Here is a 9,398-nt window from a genome sequence, read left to right as displayed (position 1 = left end):
AGGATCAGACCTCATTCTCCCTCTAGCTCTCTTGCTCTCTCACTCTATCTTTCTGCCTGCCTGCCTGTCTGTGTATCTATATGAGAAATGATAAATATATACACAAATGCCTTTTAGAAATATCTCTGAGGGCTGGGAATATGGCATAGTGGTAAAAATGTTCGCCTGGAAATATCTCTGAAGATGGACAAAGGTTAAGATAGTCCCACTGAGATGCAAAAAGTCCCTTATACTGGGCTAGGTAGCACGTGCCCATGATCCAAACTTACAGAAACTGAAGCCAATATGAGTTCCATGGGGAGAGGCCGGACTGAGCATCTGCACTTTGCCTACTGACAGCACGTCCGGGGCCACAGGAAGACTGTCCACCTCCAGGAGTTGCCTGGCAACCGTAGGTGGGCTACTGGGAGCCAAATGATCAGCGGTGAGGCGTGGCTGAGGGCGTGGCATGGGGCGGGGCTAGCATCCAGACGCAGCGCTGTCAGATCTCGGTGTAGGAAGCGACTGGGCGGGCCTAGTAGGCGGGCTGAACCTGAGCGAGTAGGAGACTTTAGCGTTGGCCCCCAATCTCCTTTGGCGTCCCCCTCGAGTCCTGACCCTGCGCACCTCTGTTCCTCCTGCACCCAGTTTCCGCTCCGCATCCCGGTCACCGCCGCATCCTGGTCCCCACCACGGCCTGGCGGGCAGGAGCATGGGCTGCGCGCGGGACGCGGGCTGGGTGGCGGCGGGCCTGGTACTCGGCGCCGGCGCCTGCTTCTGCATCTACTGGCTGACGCGGGGCCCGCGGCGAGGCGGCCAGGGGCGTGGGCTGCGCCCCTCGAGGTCTGCAGGTGAGGCGGGGGGGGGGGGGTGGAGTGGCGGGGGGCTGCCCGGCAGGTGGACGGGGACGGGCACCGAGCCCTCCCGGGCCAGGGCGGAGCCCCGTGGCTCCTCTGTGCTCGCAGTGAAATCAGCGTCCAAGCAGGAGGGCGGGGAGCCCCGGTGGAGAGGGCGATCGGCCCCTGAGCGAGTGTACGGTCCTGAGCCCCCTCCCGGCATCAAAAAGATCGCCCCAAAAGATCGCCTGCTTCCGGCGTCAATGCAGAGGACTGCGTTTCTTCTCAAAGGCCTGCTGATGGCCTCCCGCTTTAAAGCTTGCTGTGGGCCTTTGTGCTGCCTAAGGGATGCCGAGGACTGGGGTGAGGGAGGTGGGGGGGGGGGCGGGCGGGATGGAGCCAACGATGAAAATTCTGCGTGTGCCTGCGCGGTGAAGGGGTGCCACGGGGGCAGCCTGCAGTTTACCCCGCCTTGAGAAGGGGAGACACCTTGAACCTCCTGGGGCCCAGCATCCCGTGTGTGTGTGTGTGTGTGTGTGTGTGTGTGTGTGTGTGTGTGTGTGTGTGTGTGTGTGTTTGTGTGTGTGTGTGTGTGTGTGTGTGTGTGTATGTGCTGGAAATTGTGGAACCATTGTCTGTTAGAGACACAACCCTCACGGCGGACAAGTCCACTAGATCAGTCCAAATGATTGCCACATTCAGAATTCTAACACTTCCCTGAACGTTCTGAAGGATTTTTCAGGTCAAGATGTTTCCAGTCAGATGGTTCAGGAAGCTTAGAAAAATACGTAAAACTGAAATCAGCCAACCAGAAACCTGCCTTCCACAAAGGGACAGATATGTAAAGACCCAAACAATTTTATTACAGAAAGGATAAGCATTAAGCCATTTTGCCTCCACCATCACAGGTAATGGATGTCCAAAACAAAATTCTCACTTCTGTGTAGCCTAGCAGGTGTAACTCAATGGTAAACTGGCTTTAAATAAGAGGACTTGGCAGTGCCTTTTGTTATAGATTGCATGTCTCAAATTCACTAGCCATTAGGGCACTTATGTTAGCTAATTGCCTTTATCCACAGGAAAGATAAGACAGCTTTATAAGTACATACGTAAACCATGGAAGCAGATACCTAGGCTAAGATTCCACAGATCTGAGCCTGGGTCTTTATCTTTACATTTGAGAGATGGCTTCCAAGCCCTTTTCGTTCTTGGATTATAAAACTGACTTTTACTTTTAAAAATTACATTTATATCAAAGGATAAAAAGATGTATAATAACAAGTTTGCAATTTTTAGTGTGAATTTAGCTGAACTTATGCTTGTAACCCTAGCTACTCAAGAGGCTGAGATCTGAGAATTGCTATTAGAAGGCAACCCAAGTTCAGGCAAGCAAAGTTCTTATTTCCAGTTAATTAGCAAAAAGCCAGAAGTGGAGCTGTGGCCCAAGTGGTAGCTTGAGTGAAAACACTAAGGAACTCGGCCCAGGCCCTTGGTTCAAGCCCCAGTACTAGCACACACACACACATACACACACACGCGCGCGCGCACACACACACGCACACACACACTATCCTTACAAACTTAATTTTTTGGCCTTTCTCTAAGGCAGAAAACATAAAATCTGTGAGTTAGAGATATTTCTGTGTAAGTAATTGGGGAGATGATCCAGACATAGGTGTCTTCTAATGCTGACTTGGATTAAATTGATGGTAATAAAAACAAATTAGAAATAGGGCCAGGCCTCAGTGGCTCAGGCCTATAATTCTAGCTACTCAGGAGGCTGAGAGCTGAGGATCACGTTCAAAGTCAGCCAAGACAGAAAAGTCTATGAGACTTTTATCTCCAATTAACCACCAGAAAACCAGAAGTGGCACTGTGGCTCAAGTGGTAGAGTGCTAGCCTTGAGCTGAAGGACAGTGCCCAGGTCCAGAGTTCATGCCCCCTGAATGACAAAAAGGTAAAAAAAATTAACTCAATGATTTCCAATGATTTTTATTTATTCTCTTATGCAGAAGACTTAACTAAAGCTTCCTACAATGATGTCCTAAGTGCTGAGCGAATTAAAAAACTCCTTTACCTGCTTAAGTCAACTGAGGATCCTGTACTCATTGAAAGAGCCTTAAGTGCTCTGGGTCACAATACAGCCTTTCGGCTAACCAAGTAAGTACCTTCATTTGGCAAACAAGCTCCTTCTGCTTTTACACCCTAGGAGTAATAACTCTGGATTAGTTAACCTCTTTGAATCCCACTTTCTTCATCCATACCATGTGGCTAACTAATGTATACAACATGTTTGTTTTCTGAGGTAAAGCACAGCCTCATGGGAACATTTTTTGTTGTTGTTTTTTGGTGTTTTTTTTGGCCAGTCCTGGGCCTTGGACTCAGGGCCTGAGCACTGCCCCTGGCTTCCTTTTGCTCAAGGCTAGCACTTTGCCACTTGAGCCACAGCGCCACTTCTGGCTGTTTTCTGTATATGTGGTGCTGGGGAATCGAACCCAGGGCCTCATGTATACGAGGCAAGCTCTCTTGCCACTAGGCCATATCCCCAGCCCACTCATGGGAACATTTTTAATATGTCTCCAGATCCCTGTAAAGCTGGTCACCAGCAACATCTTACTCATAACTGTATCTATTCAGCATTTAGCAGAACATTGCCTTCTATTTAAGTCTATTACTGCTACATCTTTAAATTGTGTAACAGATCTTATCAAAGTGATTCTGATAAGCATTAGTATGGTCAGAATCAGGGAACGTGGCTTAGTGGTAGAGGGCTTGCATAGAATACATGAAGCTCTAGGCTTGATTCCTTAGTACTACATAAACAGAAAAACTGGAAGTTGCGTTGTGGCTCAAGTGGTAGAATGCTAGCCTTGAGCAAAAAAATCTCAGAGACAGTGCCCAGGCCCTGAGTTCAAGCCCCAGGACTGGCAAAAAAAAAAAAAAAGGAATTAGTATTGAATGTGAATGGCTTCTCCAAGTACAGATAACACAAAGACTAAAGAGCCCAATTTGAATATTTCCTTTCCCCACTTTCTTTCTCATAGAGACCAAGTAAAATCATTTTTGTAATTTTTTCACCTAATGTCTTCTGTTAATATCATCTTAAATACAAAATTATTTTGAATTTACAGTGGAGTTGTTTATTTTGGGGGGGTGGCAAGGTTTACTGTAAATTAGGGAGGTATTAAAATGTTGAATTACTATCATTTTGAGCTGAGATTTTCTTACACTTACCTAATATTGCAGAACTAAGGCATTAAAGAGAAAAATACAAAACCTCTTCCATTTGCTCAACCTTCCCCTTTATCCATCAATATTAGATCCAGTTATTCCAATATATTCATTTATTCAACATGCACAAAAAGAGAGAGAGAGAAAAAGAGCATCCCATTCTATTTTTGGTCATTCACTTTGAGTGGAAAGACAATTTGATAATCCTTCTGGAGTAATCTAACTATATCATTTTAAAAATTAAGAAATTCACCAGTATTTCTAGTCAACACATGGAAACCTCCTATATTAGCTGTTGTTTTTCTATTGGCTTGTGTTTACCAGTCTTTCCAAAGATTCATTAATGTTCATCTATTTTACATTTTTAATAGAAATGGTCTTTCCCACTCATGATTCTTAGGTTCACATGAAATCTAGTTAGTTTTACATAATTTCTAACAAAGTCTCACTAACCACAGAGTAGAGAATGTACAAAAGATAACAAGGGCTGGGAATATGGCCTCGTGGCAAGAGTTCTTGCCTTGTATACATGAAGCCCCGGGTTCCATTCCTCAGCACCACATATGTAGAAAAGGCCGGAAGTGGTGCTTTGGCTCAAGTGGCAGAGTGCTACCCTTGAGCAAAAAAAGCCAGGGACAGTGCTCACGCCCTGAGTTCAAGCCCCAGGAATGGCAAAAAAAAGTGATTACAGCAGGATGGGATGTAGGCACAGGCACCAGAGATGAGTGTAGCAATGCCATTTCTTGGAGGAGACTGACTAGGAGAGCTGTGATGATAGCTTTGTAAAAGTCATCTCCAGTTCTGTGTCCTATACTGATTTCTGATTTATTTTGTCTTTTGTCTTCTGCCTCAGATAATGATACCTTGGAGATGTTTTTCTTTCTTTTTCTTTGTTTCTCTTTGTCTCTCTCCTCTTTCTTCCTCTTCCTCTGTCTCTCCCTCTCTATCCCTTTCTCTCTCTCTATCTCTCCCTTCTCTTTCCTCCCTTTACCCATACCATCTCTCTCATTCTCTTCCTGGAGCTTGAATTCAAGGCCTTGGCATTATCCCTGAGCTCTTTTGCACAAATCTAGTGCTCTTCCACTTGTGTCACAGCTCCATTTCCTGCTGTTTCTGTCATTAATTGGAGATAAGTCTCATGGGCTTTCTTGCCTGAGCTGGCTTTAAACCCCAGTCTTGAGATCTCATTCTTCTAAGTAGCTAGGATTACAGGCCTGAGCCACCTATGCCAGGCTCAGATACTCTTTTAATAAATGACTTTGGCATGTCACACCATTGTGTACTCCTGCCTGTTGTTCTCTCTCTACTCTGTCTTCACACATGGACTCCATCTCTTCAGTAACATAATGGTATCAACCCCCATTTACTTTGCTCCTAGATATAATAATAAATAAGTCAACAGGCTTGAGTACAATTTCTTTTTGTTTTTACTGTTACTTGTTTGACATGCTTTCCTGACTGGTGCTTTACTCCTTGAACCATACTTCCAGCTCTGCTTTTTGTTGGATATTTTGGAGATGAAACCATAAAGACTTTCCTGCCCAGGCTGGCTTTGAACTGGGATCGCAATATGTCAGCCTCCTGGGTAGATATGATTAAAAGAAAGATCTACAGTTTGAGGTTAGATTGAGCCTCATAACATGACCTTGTCTCCACAAACTAGCAAATGAAGAAGAAAGGATGAAGAGCAGAAAAATGAAGAGGAGGAAGAGGAAGGGGTAGGAAAAGGGGAGAAGGAAGACAAGGAGGAAGAGAGAAGAGGAAGAAGATAAGAGCAGTCCATGGAGCTGGCCCATAGGACATAAGCCACAATCTTCTACAGTCTAATTTTGGAAATGCTATTCCTTGACTTTTGCCACATTCTTATTAGACAAAACAAATTAGTGACTTGCTAGACCAAGTCCATGCTCAAATATATATGCATTTACACACACACACACATACACACACACACACACCTATTTGAGAGGACATATTAGCAATTGCACGTAATTCTACTTGTTCAGTCTATAAGCAAGCCATTTAATTATCAAGACAAAACAAAAATCTCTTCTAGGCAATTTTAAGGACTACACTGTAGAAGACAATATTTAATCAATATGGACCAGTGAGTCATTCTTTCGTTCTGAGGGAGGTCACAGAAGGCTGGCATTTGCCTTTGCCTAAGGAAACCTTGGTTTTCTGATGGTTTTCTCACACGAGTGTACTGTTTGTACTGTTTGGATGGAGTTGCTTGGATCAGGCACCTCTTCTTAGAATCCAATGTCCCTGACTTGATTACAGCTACTTCATAGATGTTTGTGGCCAAGAGCCACACATGACACCCTTTTTGTTTCTCTTTGAGCAGTTTCTGAGGACCCAGAAACCACTGAAAAAAGAATATTTCCCCAATTTTCAGAAGTTTTGAATCACTTGTCCTGAGCAAGGAAGGGTTGTGCCAAGTTGTCATGCCTGAGGGGAAGGGTATGTATGAATAGTGGTAAGTTTTTAAATTATTTCTTGTACATACTATTTTATTTTTGTTTCAAACTTGAAGGTCAGGGAAAGTACTTCTGATCTGCTATTTTGAAGGGGCTAACTCTAGCCACACTTCCTGGAAATCTACTCTATATAGAGAAGAACAACTGACAGTGCCTTGTCCCAGTCTATGGTGTTTGCTGGCATAGATGGTTTGTGTGTGTGTGTGTGTGTGTGTGTGTGTGTGTGTGTGTGTGTGTACACTTGTGTGTGGTTCATTGTTTTTAGTTCTTCCGCAAATTAGTGTTACTATGGCCAATAAAGTTTCTACTTAATTCCTACAATTTTATTTACTTGGTTCCTTAACTTCTCTCATGAATTAAGACCCACCCTCTAAACTGTAGGTACCTACCTACAGTTTACCTACCTACAAATGGGAATGAAAAATAAAATAAAATAAATGGGAATGAGCTCTCTCAGGAAACATTATTATTCCTGAAGTTTTTGTTAGTTTGTTTTAGTTTGGATGGGACAGGGCTGAATACTTCTGGAAAAATAGAAACTCACAGTAACTCCATGTAAAAATTCCAGTAGTGTTTTGCCTTTTAGAGAAGTCCATTGCTAGGTAATGTTATGAATGCCTTATGTTCTCTTCTTCAGAGGTTTTCTTTCTGTCTTGGGGTTATTTCAAGCAAATGAGGAACCATTTTGAGTAACGTGCTTTATTCCTTGGTGTCTTTGGCCTCTTGGTACTATCAGGTCAGATGAATTCTGCAAATAGGTCATGGCAATATTGCATTCTTTTAGTTCGATAATTTCATTAGAAGTTGCACTAGTGCATTGGGTCAAAGTATAATTTCATGAGAACACTAATTGCATGTAAAATTGTGGTCCCAATTTTTGACCCCATTCTGTAGCACATGTCACATCATGCTACATGTAATGAGGATCATACTGACCTACACCTACTTGTGGTATCCGAGTATTACATTTGGCAGCCCACTTAATTGCCTTACTGGCAGGCTGGTCTCCACGGAGGAGAAGTCTTCAACTGGTGGTGTTGCGGACAAAGTACAGTTGTCACATTCATAGGCAATGGCCACAGCTTCTACTAGGGCCAGGGCTTCTTGGTTTTCGTGGATGTCATTTTCACATAATTGCCCCTTACACTTTGTGGTATGTAAGTTAAACAATGGCCTGTTTCTGGCCTAGGAAGAGACTATTTGGTGTTTAAATATTGTATATCTTGGTAGATAGAAAAGTTATTGCCAATCTGAGCCTTTGAGTGACAATTTGTAACTTTGTTGAGCAAGCTCTTTCACATATAGCAACAAAAAAAAGTTGTGTCTAATTGCAAAGCATGCAAGTCTGTAACTAGGTTTTAATTACACTGGTTGAATTTTTAGAATGTCCTATGATATTCCAACAACGCTATGTCCTCACTTAGATATTGGGCTCTTGCTATCAGATGTAAATGATGATTGAGGTTTGTTTCCACATGAAAGAAAAGAGGATGTTGGGCTGGGAATATGGCTTAGTGGTGGAGTGCTTGCCTAGAATGCATGAAACCCCAGGTTGGATTCCTTAGTACCACATAAACAGAAAAGGCCAGAAGTATCACTGTGGCTCAAGTGATAGAATGATAGACTTGAGCCAAAGAAGCTTAGGGACAGTTTCCAGCCCTGAGTTCAAGCCTCAGGACGAGAAAGAAAGAGGAAGGAAGGGAGGGAAGGAGGGAGGGAGGGAGGGAGGGAGGGAGGGAGGGAGGGAGGGAGGGAGGGAGGGAGGGAGGGAGAGAGGGACGAGAAAGAAAGAAGAAGGAAGGGAGGGAAGGAGGGAGGGAGGGAGGGAGGGAGGGAGGGAGGGAGGGAGGGAGGGAGGGAGAGAGGGAGGGAGGGAGGGAAAAAGGGAAAGAAAAGGGGCCTTTCAATCTAACACGCCATACCTACAGTCCCCTCTCACAGAAGGTAAGGGTAGATAGGTTGTAAAATACTGAATGAGTGTCCTGAATAGTTTCCCTTATGGCCTGCAAAAGTTGTGCAAATCTATCTTCTTCCATTTAGGACTTTTACTTGATACAAATTGTTATTTTGTAGGTGTGAAACTAACAAACAGGCCTAAGGAACTGCTCTTTGAGCCTGAACTTCATTTGTGCCCGTTACTGTCTAACTTGGTTATCTTTTTCAGACCCTGTCACAAACACCTTTGCTCCTTGCTGAAAAAAATCCAGTATCCAGAAACTTTTACATGTTTCCATGGGAACCAACGCTTGGTGAGCATGCAGGTCTGATGCCCGTGCCAGCCCCCACCTAGCTTCTACAAGGCTCTCCTTTAAAAGACAGCGATAACACTTTCTGCAATAGCTATACAGGCTCACGTTGCCCAAGGTGTTTTGGTTTTCTTGCTTTTCTTGAAAAAAGTGAATAAACATTTACTTCCTTTGCTTTGCCCTGTGACTCTTCGTGAATTCTTTCATAGCCAAGTAACTGCTGATGCCCCTACACTTAACATTTCAGATGGTGTAAGTAGAGAGCCACCTTTCTCACTGCTAACTGCTCCAGTTGTTGGGATTAACATCTCCAAAATGTAGTAAATCTTTATCATTGTGAGGAGGATATGTTTCTGGGTACATTCTTGGCCTTAGGACTTAAGACCCCAAAATGGTTTGTGCTGTTGTCTTCTTGGTAAGTCATGAGGGGTCTCACACACCCTGTCTAGCCCACTTAGACATCAAGTCAAAGTTTTCTTTGTGGTTTTTGGAATGCAGAAACCAATGTAATTCTTCTGAGTTGTTCTAAGGGGAGATGCCTCTTCTGAACTCTGAAGTGAAGTGTGCTCCTATTCCATCTTCCCTCCCCATTTGGCTTTTAAGTTGTCATTGTCAAAAACACACAC

General features: G+C 44.0%; 1 long non-coding RNA gene across 1 annotated transcript; it reads left to right on the top strand.

Moving 5' to 3' along the window:
* The first annotated feature begins 798 nt into the window (after window positions 1-798).
* LOC125346933 lies at window positions 799-6,509 on the top strand. The gene is made up of 3 exons (XR_007210065.1): window positions 799-830; window positions 2,828-2,975; window positions 6,394-6,509. It is a non-coding gene; the product is annotated as an uncharacterized LOC125346933 (long non-coding RNA).
* Window positions 6,510-9,398: the final 2,889 nt, after the last annotated feature.

This window comes from Perognathus longimembris, chromosome 2, assembly GCF_023159225.1.
Source record: "Perognathus longimembris pacificus isolate PPM17 chromosome 2, ASM2315922v1, whole genome shotgun sequence".
NCBI lineage: Eukaryota > Metazoa > Chordata > Mammalia > Rodentia > Heteromyidae > Perognathus > Perognathus longimembris.
This window is presented reverse-complemented; position numbering and strand designations above follow the sequence as displayed.